General features: G+C 52.3%; 1 protein-coding gene across 1 annotated transcript in view; it reads left to right on the top strand.

Moving 5' to 3' along the window:
* Positions 1 to 4,157: 4,157 nt before the first annotated feature.
* Positions 4,158 to 12,500, top strand: part of LOC125954898 (protein grainyhead) — a 169,830-nt gene continuing 161,487 nt past the window's right edge. Inside the window, exon 1 of the mRNA XM_049685550.1 lies at positions 4,158 to 4,673. The gene's annotated coding sequence lies outside the window, so the exon portion shown is untranslated. The remainder of the gene's footprint in view (positions 4,674 to 12,500) is intronic.

Here is a 12,500-nt window from a genome sequence, read left to right as displayed (position 1 = left end):
GTCTAGCACCGCACCGACCAAAGGTGGTTGCCAAACATTTAATCGAACGTCGTAGAACTCGAGTTGGCCCGGGGGATTTGTTCGTTGGCGTTGTCTTCGCCTTCTCGCTGCGGCCACTGACGGCATTCGTATTTATTTGTTTATAACATTTCCATAAAAAAACGAAATTAAAGCCCTCGCTCCTCGCTGCTACAATACAATTAAGGAACATCTCGCATCTCGTGCGGCTCAGGTGCTGCGAAGATCGCGTTCGCTGATCGTCGCGCGAACACACAAACACCGTTCAACCAGCTCGACCAGCAGCAGCAGTGTATATACGTACCCCGCGTGTTGCTACGTCGAGGGGCCATTCAACGACGACGACGGTGACGACGGTAGCCATGTTGGATTTCTTCGCGGTTCTTCGCGGACGCCCAGCATCCAGCAGCAGCAGCAGCGGTAGGAGCTTGGTCGACGCGGATCGACCGATCTCAGCGTACCAGCCATCGATCGAGTTGCGCTGGTGTGCGTTGCATATGTCGTGCGTGGTACCAACGCTTACAGTCAACGCTTTTGGGGTCGTGATTGCGTGTGGAGTCACCACCGACCGACCGACCGACCGACCGATCAGATTTGGTGGAACGCATACATAAAAATAAACATATTAAAAGATCTCTTCTCGTCGCACTGCATGCCTCGCCTTGGGTTTCTCGCGCCTCGTCATGATGATTGCTCCTCTCGGCTCGGCCACCCCACGCTGTGGAGGGTATTGTGGCCCTTGCCGTCGCCGTCGATCGTATGTGGACGTATGTGGTGGAAGGTTCATCGCCATCAGCGCGCACGCGTTTAAGTCGCTGAAGTACACTCTCGTACAAGAGTGTCTCGCATCTTGAGCTGCTACGCGCACCATTCGAACGACGCGAGCAGACAGGACTGGGGCAGAAAAGTAAAATAAATAAATAGCAGCGCTGCTGCTGCTGCTGCTAAGAGCGTGTACAGGAAAGCGCGGAAGGCTCTGGAAGCTCGTAGTCGCGTTCCGCGCACGCGCTTGAGCCGGTGCGGTGCTAAACATTGCGCCGTTGCGTCTTTCCTCAAAAACTACAACATAGTCATTGTTTTTGGTTAGTTTTTTTTAAACTACATTTGAAATACAATAGTTTTTACAATAAAATGAGTCTTTAAATGTTTTGTCTTAAACTTAAAGGGTAGCTTTACTTTCTTGCTAGCAGTGTACCGTATTCCTGGCATGCAGAGTTAAAATGTGACAGCAGATGTCAGGTCAGAAAATCCAATCCAAGCAGCATTTGGTAACGTAGTAGGCCTTTCGCGGCAGGTTTCAGTGCTTCCGAAGAAATAAGCGGAGGATATAATTAAGAATAATCCTCTTTAATGTCGTTGAAATTGTTTTTTTTTTGGTATTCGCTTTCACTATAGATCGTTACTTGCAAAATCAAAAACGAAAACAAAACCGTTCGTCACTTGCCTGCTCGTTGCAGTCTTTCGTTCTCTCTCTGTATCTGGCTGATTGGACCATTCCTTCCGTCAGCAACCGTAGGGGTTTATTGACAACGATTTATGCCGGTTGTTCACTGCAGGACTAAAAGAATCCCCCCCCCCCCCCTTCTGCACATTTATAACCCCCCCCCCCCCCATCCCTGTCTCCCTAACCACAAAAGCGCAGGAAACATTTCCGCGATAAGCGCGGTGTTGGTTGCGAATCGCCTTTCACGTTAGATCCAGCTCACTCTCTCTCTCTTTCTCTGTCTCTCTTTCTCAATCCCTTTTTCGCTCCCTGTGCACGTGCTGGACGCCATGGCGTAATGTTCCTGCAGATTCCGAGCGGGTCAAACTTCCAAACAGGTAGAGAAAAATAAAACCGAGAATGAATAACCCGCGAAGACGTGCGGCAAACATTCTTGCACCTTCGATCGGATGCGCGCTCTGGGTTGTCGATGTATTCGATGCTGAGGGGCATTTCGCTTGACCATTCGTTACCATTCGATACCTACGCCTACGCCGGCGAGATCCAATTGAATCCTTTCTCCATCCCAGCATCCTCTCCCCCGAGATCATCGGGCGCGATCAACGATCATACCGCGGTGCCCGTTCCCTGCCACTTTCCTACCACGATTGACAGGCGACTGCGATACTGCTGGGCCGGCGGCGTAATGCGAGGACCCATACCGCGCAAAGTACCATCGCGTTATTGACTTCTCGAAAGTTTCTGGCGGACCTTTCTGACTGCCTACGTTCTTCCCTTCCGTCGATCGTGTGGCCACAAGACGAGGATCGCATTATGTCTGTTGTGCCCACACACACACACGCGCAACCGCTCACACCTGTGACGTGCTAGCGGGCGCGATGGTGACACCTTCGCTCGGACAGACAGCCTTCGAAATGCGACCGATGACACGAGCCCCGCCGGCCATATTCGTGTCGCATGCCGTACTTGCCGTGATTGCCAAGCCACGAGCTAATGCGTGCCCCAAGCGCAAAATCTAGCCAGTGGGCCATCAACAGAGACGCAATGGGCCCATCGCACCAAAGGTTCGTTTAGGACTTTAGAGCGGACAAGCTCTTCGCTGCAGCACCATCAAACATGGGATTTACGGATCCATCTACTCTGCTCACGCACCCCCATACACACACACACACGATCGCGACCACCGTGGCCAAACGATAAAACCATCGCTGACATTTGGCCGGCCGTGCGCGAGCTTTGATTGTGTGACTTCTCGCTTGCTGCTGCTGCTGCTGCAGGGCAAGTGAGTGGGCAGAAAGGTGCGCACCTTCGATCGTACGGAGCCAGCCGGTGACGCAAGGGAGACGAACGATGCCCACAAGAAAGAAAGAGGGACAGCAAGCTGCCGTGTGTGCGCGTGTGTTCGCGCGCGCTGTTGTGTGCGTGATTGTCTCTGTCTCGGTCCATTGGCTTGTCGTCGTCGTCGTCGCCGTCACTCGATCGACGAACTGATCGTTTCGCTCCATTCGCTCCATGCTCCTTGCAAGTTCCAGTTGTATGTGTGTGTTCCTGCTTCCACGGTTGCTAGTGTTGGTGTTGATCGCGAGCTTCAGCAGCAGCAGCAGCAGCACGGGCAGCAGCAGTACGGACAGCAGCAACACACCACCAGCCAGGCCAGGCATCAGGCCCAAGCAGCAACCAGCAGCACTAGCAAAGGCGAACGCTTTCGCGCTGCTCGATCTCGCCCATGTCCCACACAACAAGCCGCCGTGCCGTGTCGTATGCGCCGCTCAGATCGTTACACTGCCGCTGCTGGTGCGACCCGTTGTTGCGCAGTATAGTTGCTAAGGAAACAACGCAAAGGAGTCATTGAAGTAATTCGCGTGTGTGTTTCGCAAACGGCTCGTTGGTGTGTTGTGCCCTGCACAGTGTCCGCCTGCCCACCGGGGAGGCCTTCTTCAGCTGCACACACCTGCCAGCCAGCCAGCCATCCAGTGCCGTTTGGTGAGTTTCGTGGTTTAGAGTTTTAGGAGGAAGCAAAATTGAAATATCCTCGTGACAATAGTGCTTCAGCGAGTGGTGCACCGACCCCACATTGTTTTGGCTGGGCGGTGTTAGTGACGGTAGTGTCCTAGTGCGCGCGCTCGCGCTCAGGTTTGGTGGCGTTCTCGTGGTGGTTAATGCTGTGCTTCACCTTCCCCTCCCCCCCGTGTGCTTCCGTGTATTCACTGCTGTTGCTGAGATTGTGTTGTTGAGTCGCGCAGTCAGTGCGTGCGTGCGTAAAGTGCGTGTACTGTGACAGAGCTACGATTGTGTGTATGTGTTTGTGTGTGTGTGTACGGGCACGTATCCTGTCTAAACAACGATCGATCGAGAACGAGCTGGCTTCTAGCAGTTGGCTTTCCACGCACAGGCGCGGGCGCCCCGAATAGCCGTGCACTGCATGACAATGCATAATGCTGACCGCGGCCAGCATAAGAAGCAGTCGACGCAGCAGCAACAGCAGAATAACGACGACGCCGTGCTAGTGCCATCGAAGCGTAGGCCACAAGTCGCTGTACCGTGCCTAAACCCCTTAAGTTGGGAGTGAATCCCCGGAGTGCCGATATAGATTGTGTTGCGTTTTTGGCCATCGACAAAGGATCACGAAACACGAAGGCCCTTGTTGTGCCGGCGAGAGTGGATATCAGAAAAATAAAGAGAGCGAGAGAGAGAGAGAGAGAGAGAGAGAGCGAGTGCATGATCAGTGAACGAAGTGAATAAAAGTGTGCACTGCCCGGGAGTGTACTGCGAGCGCAAAATTCCATCTGCTAATGATACGTGCAATAAAACCGTGGTCCGGTCCGGCGTCCCAGTCCTCAGTGAATCCCTTGGTCCAGCGGGATCGTTTCCCCGAAGGGGGTGGATGTGTTGTGTCGTTGTCGTCGCTTGAATGTTGAGTTAAAGGAAGCTTAAGCAGGAGAAGAAAAAGAAGAAGAATAAGAAGAAAAAGAGGCAGAAGCTAGTAGTAACCAAGCACTGCAAATAAAAGAAGAAGAAGAAGACGAAGAAGTGAAAGAAGAGAAGGAAAAGAAGTAGAAAAAAAAGATAAGAAACGAAGCCCGCGTGAGCCGCGGTTCCAGGAAAGGAAGCACGACATCAAAAAACACTAACGTGTTAAAAGCGACGAACCCGCCACAGCACACACACGTGAGAGAGCGCGCGAGAACGAGATGCAAAAACCCCCGAAGCGGTAAGTCATAAGATGAGTGTACAGAGAGGAGGTTGTTGGGGTTGGGAAAGGGGTGGCGATGGGGGGAGGTGGTAGTCATCGTTCTCTTTAGCTTGGCCCCGCGTTCTTGCGCGCTTGCACGCGGAGTCTCACTCGCAAGAACGTCCTTTGGTATCCGTGAGCGGGCGCGCGCGTCGCTGTAAGAGAGATACCTACCTTTGGCTGCAGCAAAAAGACAGGCAACAAGCAGGGGCGGTGTGTGCGAGCGCTGTGGGGTTTAGTGTCCACCATGGGGAGGGTTGATGGCAGTTTTTTTTTTTTTGCAGGAAGCTTCATTTCGAAGGGAAGGCTGCGGCTCGCGGCTGTGGCTCGCGGCTGATGGTTCGCTGGTTCGCATGTCAATGGGGGTAACCGAGTGTGCGCGTCGCGATTTTGACGCGAAGAGAAGGTCGCGCATCAATGTGACAACAGATCACCACAGAGCGGGGGAGTGGAGCAGCTCGGGAAGGGCAGTCCAATGCACACTTCATGCTTTACAGCTCCAGCAAATGCGCTGGCCTGAGATCGAAGCCCCCGCGAAGGCTTCCGTTTTGACTTTTCTGATCTCTCGGAAAGATTGAATTCGAAAACGGATCGCGATCTCGCGATATGTCTTGTGCGTGCTAGTGTGCGTGATGCGTGTGGAGCGGGAGAAGTTATGATGGTACGATATCATGCGGTAGTGGATATTGATGGTGACTTCATGATTGTCCAAAGCGTAGATCGTATTTATTTGTGATCGCAAAAGTGATCAAGTCTTGGAGTCTATGAGGTTGTCATAAAAGCATCGGAGCGCCAATGATGCGGAAAGAGCTCGATGACGATCGCGATCGAAGCGCGCGATCGCGCGCGGGTGCACGTAAAGAGAAGGGATTCCAAACAAAGATCTTTGCGAAAGAGAGAAGGATAAAGATAGAGAGAGAGACAAGAGCACAAGGAGGATGCAGCATGATGGAGAGGGGGCTGAGGATAGGTTGGGATAAAAATAACCATATGTGGAGGAAGCTCAGCCTCTCTCACCAATACCGCCATCCACCTGACAGCCATCATAAGTGTGTATGCACGGGCACGATCGTCGCACCATTCGATCCTGCGCGTGTGTGAGTGCTGCTATTATTATTGTGTATATGAGGAAGAACGTAAACGAGAGACACAGCGAGAGACAGAGAGAGAGAGACAGGGTCCGGAGTCAAACAGGACATGGTGGACATGGCAGCCGGAGCAGGATGGCAGCCGACTGTTGGCCGGAAAAAGGAAAAGAAAAAACAAAACACAAAAATGCGCAACCACCATCCGAATGGGCAACTTTGGCGTTTCGATACATCTTAAGACGCGCGCAGGAGGAGGAAACATATCGAGACGATCGCGTGCGATCGCGTCTTGGTGCACCAATACCAACGATTTTGAGACGACATGCGGCCCGCGGCGAACGCTAGCGATCGCGTTCAGCGGTGAAACGTCATCCGCTGGTCCGCTTCGAGGTATCCGAGAATACAATAATCACAATAAATAATGGTATTGGATATGAGGCAGATTGAAAAAGCTCCCTCTTCCCCGGGCACCCGCTGACCGAAAATATTGGGACATTTTCGCCACCAACACACCGATCGCCGGATGGGCATTTTGGGATTTTGGTGATGACCCAAGTGAAGGGAGGGGTGGGGGGGATTTTTCTTCCAAAACATATTACGGCAGATAAAGGTGCGAATGATGCGCACGGTGACCACGCAGCAGCCAGCGTAAAGATGAAGCAGCGTGCAAAGCGAACAGCAAAACGGAGCGTTCGAGAAGACTCCCGCGGGCAGACTTTGGGCTCCGGACCAGCCTGGAGCACTTCTCGTGAGCCGCTTATCTTGGGTGGCGAACCGAACCGGGGTGACACTGGCTGGACATCGATGGACGAAGGTGGAGAAACAAGAAGAAGAAGCACCTAATGGGATGGAGAGGAGAAATGCTTCACGAGACGAGTCAAGAGTGCGGTCAGGTCAGGAGATGCCAACCTGTGCTTCATGGTGACCAGTGCGATCAGCGCGCTTCCTATCGCTCTTGACGACCATTTCGCTCCGACCTACTAGCTTTGTTGTGGAGTGTTGCTGGTGCGTTTGTCTAAAGTATGCGGGTTGCCGAATGTGTTGCTCACAGTATGCTATGAACGGAATAGTAAGCTGCGAGTTTATTCTGAGCAGTTCTGCTTTTTGAAGCAGACGTGTCGAAGAGAAGTTTTTCTTTTAGAAGAATAACGTTTCGAAAAAACAATTTCCTAAAGTGTAAGGCCGCTGAGTGTAATTAGAAGAAGCCGTTTGTAAGAGTGATAAAAGTCGAAGTCTAAGTGTTTCAAAGAACTTTACGAGGAGTAGAAATGGTCGAACTGAAAGGTAACTTCATTCTTCCTTTCCTTTTCCATCAATCGATTCCATTGTTAGTTAGGTTTAAATGTGATTTCGCTTCAATCGTAGTGCTTATCAAATTCACCGTACCTCATAATAATTCCTACCTCCGGGGGGGGCAAGTGTTTGAGGAAAATGGTTGCCCATTGCCCGGTACGTACACCCTGTAACAACAAAGTTCGTCCACTTGCGAGGCGAGGCTATTCAATGAAAACCAGTGATGTTAGCGCGATTCCGTTGTATAATACCCCCCAAGGGGAAGGGAGGGAATAAGGCTTTCGGTGAATCATACGAAGCCTCGATCTCGTCTCGTGTGGCCACAGTTTCTCCTGCCTGGGTTTTACCTCGCGGAATTGGTAATGTAAGGTTGCCATCATGACTCCAGCTTCGACCGGCAAAACATCAATCTTCCTTCAGTCCTCCACCGCAACCGATCCAAGTGTGCGTAGTGCAAACGTTGCTCGAGTGCTGCAAGCGAGAAAAAGAAAGATCGGTTTTTGCACGCGGCGTCCATGGTAACCACCAGGATGGCAACGACGATGACCAAGACGGCGACGACGGCGACGACGACGACGACGGTGATGGTGGTGCCTGTTATTATCCGGTGGACACATCGTGTGGACGTTGCAGCTTCCTGAAGAGCTTCGTAGCCCCGCGAGACCATGTAGGGCGGTGTTGTTGTTGCTGCTGTTGTTATTATTGTTATTATTCGTGCCATAATTGCAGTCCGTGCGGCCGAGGACAGCGAGGCCACCGAGGACAGACCGCACTGGAATCGCGTGTATCCGGAAGAGCTGCGAAAATGGCCACCGATGAAGGTTGCACGCACTAGGCCCAGGGGGGGGGGGGGGGGTGGTAGACCTACCGGAGGTGCGTGGCGGAGGTGTGTGCGCGCTAGTGCAAGAGACGTCCGATCGGAATGGATGGATCGTTCGCGATAAAAAGATTTACTGCGTTGGAACACACACGAGAAAGGTGCGGTGCGTAACGATGGAGAAGTGCAGCACAAATGGGGGAGGGCGTCCGGCATCCCAAAACCTGTCGGTACAACCACCACCATCACTACCACTAGACACCAAGACACAACACACAACACAAAGTACAGGTTTTCAAGCGATGGCAACCTTTTTGGTGAGCGTTTCGCGCTCACGCGTGTCCTATTCGAAGCAGCATGTGAAGACCTGTTCCAAAAGCCGGTCTAACGTGCACGTGACTTTGATGGGCAGCTGCTGGCGGTGATGACGGCGATCGAGACGCTGACAACAACAACAACAACATCAACAAACGATGCACGGAAAACCCCCGGAATTGAACGGGGCGGGCAAAGAGTGGCATAACCCCAGTGGGTTCGGTTCGGTTTGTCCATCAACTCGGGCATTTCCACGGTGACGACGTGTGCGAGTGTCACTCGTTTATCCGTTATTCGGTTTGTAGGCTGAGTCAAGCGGAAAACATTTGTAAAAAATCCCCGAAATGGATACATCACGAGTGGACTGGCTGCTGGATGTTGTTGTTGTTGTTGTTTGGGTATAACAACAGCTACACACATTTCGCACGTGCTTCCTAATTGCACGAAACATCCGGAACACTTTTGGGACAGAAATGGTCCAAAAAGTTGGATGGCCTGTTGCACAATCTTGGGCACAAGCACACACACGGCACAGTGACGCTGCTCATTGCAGGAGGTTCGTCGCTTAAAATTTACTGTGCAAGTCTTTTGTTTTCCATGTCGTTTAGACTGGATTTTTGGTCATTTTAGGGGATTTTGTTCATGATTGTGATATTGCTTTAATCTGTGTAGGTGTTTCTTTGTCCATCTAATACAACTTTACTCATAAATTTCATTTTTTAAATTCCTTTTAGTTTAAAATCATACCAACAAAGCAATGCTTGCGCTGGTAAGATGCTTGTGCATTCGGCTGCTTCACAAGAATTGCCGCTCGATCGTTCCTCCTGACGTTACTCCGTCACCAAAAAGGATCGATATCAGCGAATGGCCAACTATCTGCCGATCATGCCGAGTTTCATCTGAAGCGAAAGATAAATCATGCCAGCAGTGGCAGTAGCACGATGGCATCCTAACGAGAGGGCGGGGAAGGCCGGTCCAGTGTGGCCAAGAATTAATGGCCGTGGTTCGCTGCGAGCGACAAACGAATATCACAATTCACATGTTGCTTCAGCACGCAACCAGCAACAGCAGCACCAGCAGCAGCATCCGCATGAGCAGCAATGGCGCAGATACTGTTAAGCCAAAAGGGACATGGTACGGCAAGGGGGATGCTACCGGGGAGGGTGGGGAAAGATCGATTGCACATGTGATTGGTTTCGGTGTTTTATTTTCGCTTTGTCTTCGCTCCGGTGTGCCTCTGTGCGCACTAACGGAACAGAGCGTCGCGTCGCATCGCACCGGATCACCGGTCGCCTTATAATGCTGCCCTTTTCCGTGGGCAGAGGACAGCAAATGCATCTTATCGGAGTACTTCGTCGTCCTCCTTCTATCTCTCTCTTTCTCTCTCTCTCTCTGTTTGCCGCAGCACATTGCAGCACTTGGCTCTTACGCGCTAGCGGCCATCGCAATGGTTACCTGTTAGAGAGCTCAAGTCTCATGTCTGAAGCAACGCTGGCAACCAACACCGCGTCGCCGCCACTGGTTGGTAACTGACAGAAAGGTCGACATGTCAGGACGGGTGACGGTGCCCCGAGGGGATGATTCTAATACCCCCCCCCCCTCGCTCCGTGCTACAGCGGATGGCGCTATAACGGCGCTCGGCGACGCAACTACCGCTCTTGTGTGCTGTGTGTACGGCTTTGCATAGAGAGGCCGCTCACCGTTTCGCTAATGATTTATTAAAGACGATTATTTCCCAATGTCAGCGGAGCATCGGCTAGACGTGACACAGTTTTCAATTCGTAGCTAATTGAACTCACACACACGCACACACACACACGTGCTCTCGTACATATGCTACTCGCACGTACGATTCCATTTCCAATCCGGTTAAGTTATGCAAAATACCTCTCGAGATCTGCAGCGCGAAGTTATGAGCCTGAGTTTTGCTGGAATAACTTTTCCAAAGATTGCTTCTTCCCCGTTGTCAGATCATTAGAACGCCTCTCTTCGCGTCACGAGCGCTGAGTGAGAGGAGCACTATAAACGATTACACGCGTCTAGCAGCTTCGCGCGGTATCCGATCTCGCCACCGTTTAGATGGAAATTCAAATCGTTCCCAACTGGCGCTGTCCAACGCTCTGCTCTAGTGCGTACACATTCGCGCTTTCGCGCCTCTCTCTCTCTCTCGTTCTCTTCTTCGCACACACTTTGCCTTCATCGCGATCGTTTGACGTTCAATCAACGTCCATCCACCGTCCTGATGGTAACCTGAACCGAACCTGAAAGCGAACCATTTTCGCCCACGCGCGAAGCACGAGCTCTCCCGCTAGGGCTAGCTGCTTATTGTATCCTTTCATCTCCGATTCCCGGCCGAATGGTGCGCGCCCCGTTTTCGGACAGGACAGGCCAGCATCCCGGTACCATCATCTAACATCCACCCTTAGTCTAGCCTTGCTTTGCTGATCGGCGCGTCGCGATATGGTGCGCTCTCCATCAAGTCACGGCTAGTTTATGACTTCTAATTACTTCTTCACTCGGCAAACGGTTTTGCAGTTCGCTCGTTCGTTCGTTCGTTCACTTGCTATCCTTGGAATCGCGTACCGGTGTTAGCCGTGTGGCCGTGGCCGAGGCCGAGGCCGACGCTAAACAATTTCTCATTACCGAAGATTTATGGTAACTGCGATGTGGGTCCATATCCCGCGCGCACCATCGTGCCTGCGTGCCTGCCTTCCCGCAGGGCATTTCCTTTTTTCGCATCTCGAACCGCGACACACACACACACACACTCATGCACATGGCTCCACATGGTTGTGTGTTGCGTGTGGCTGTGCGTCACTGTGCAGCAGCGGTTGGCGATGCTGATGCTGCTCCAGTTCTGCACGATCAACGCCATATCAGCGTCAATATCCCGTTTCTGCCACGATGCCACTTGGGGAGGGATGCCTGGGGAGTAGACTAGATCGCTCTAACGGGTTCGCTCTAGTCGATGGGATGGAGGGGTGGGTAGAGGTGCTCTGTTTGTGGCATTCGCGACATTCGCTTCGAGCTTCGAAGGTGTTCCAGTTTTGTGCTCTGCAAGCTGCTGCGAGTCTTGATTGCGGCGCTATCCAAAAGGACAACGGTCCTGATGTTCTGGACAAAGGGGGGCTGGGGGTAGGTGGTAGCCCTGGAGGTCTAGGTCCGCTGCTGCTGCTGCTGCTACTGGTGCTGTTGCGCGTAATCAAGCCATCGGATCCGAATCCCTAGGCGGGAAGTGAATCGTTTTCTTCCAATTTCATTCCAAGACCATTTCGCTTGGCCGTTGCTTGGCGCGTTTTTTTGTTTGCATATTTTAAGCGAATGTTGCAACCGACAACCGTGTGTGTGTGTAGTGCAATCAAGGTGTGTGCATCGCTCGGGAGTCTGCTTCGTCTCCTTCCCTTCCCCATGGGGTGCCGCTGGCACTGCAGCAACTTGTTTTCCATTTGTTGGCCCAGCGGTTATCTTTCTCGCATTATTTGCAGCCGTTTCGTTGCGTCCGAGGTTCGTTCTTTCTCTTACCGTTTACCCTTGCTGTGTGTGTGTCGGTGGTGTCCCATGAGGTGCTCCTGTGGGAGGAATTCGATCGCTTTTCACCATTCACCTCCCCCTTGCGCGCTCCGGTCAATCGTTATTCGAGATTCGCAGCGTGCAGCATCGCAGCAGCATAGCAGGGGAGAGGGAGGGGGGGGGGGAGGGGGACCGATGTAGCTCCGATGTAGCTCCGATGTTTCTCCGATGTTGGCGTTTTCATTACATAAATTTCTCCCTTTCTCCCGTTCTCTTTCTCTCCCGTGCGCGGTTTGCCAGGAGTCGCCCCATAAAGCCAAGGGGGGGGGGGGGGGGGGTTGGGAAGGCCTTTTAACGCCTTCGCAATCACATCGGAATCGTTTCGCGTGTTTCGTGCTGGCTAGTGGGCGGTGAGAGGGCAATTGGTACCGAGCGAAGGGAGGGGGGGGGGGCTCTTTTCTTCATGAAATTGCCCAAAAAGGGAAAGAAAGATGGGGTTGAGGTACCGGGAAGCCAGGGGAGGTGGGGTAGTGGAGCACTATGAACGAATGCATCGGAATTCGAAACATAAATATATATACATACATACATACATACATAGTTATGCGGCGGGATGCTGTAGCATGGTCTGGTCGGTGGCCTGGTTTGTCCATTTCCTCTTCTACGCAGAAGGAAAGTCCCACCAGAGGGGGTGGAAGGGAAGGAAAGGAAGGGGAACACAGGAATGCCACGGCGGGGTTCACTGCGAAACAAATCCTGCTCTCGATGGTGCGCTGCTGCTGC

This window comes from Anopheles darlingi, chromosome 3, assembly GCF_943734745.1.
Source record: "Anopheles darlingi chromosome 3, idAnoDarlMG_H_01, whole genome shotgun sequence".
NCBI classification, from domain to species: Eukaryota; Metazoa; Arthropoda; class Insecta; order Diptera; family Culicidae; genus Anopheles; species Anopheles darlingi.
This window is presented reverse-complemented; position numbering and strand designations above follow the sequence as displayed.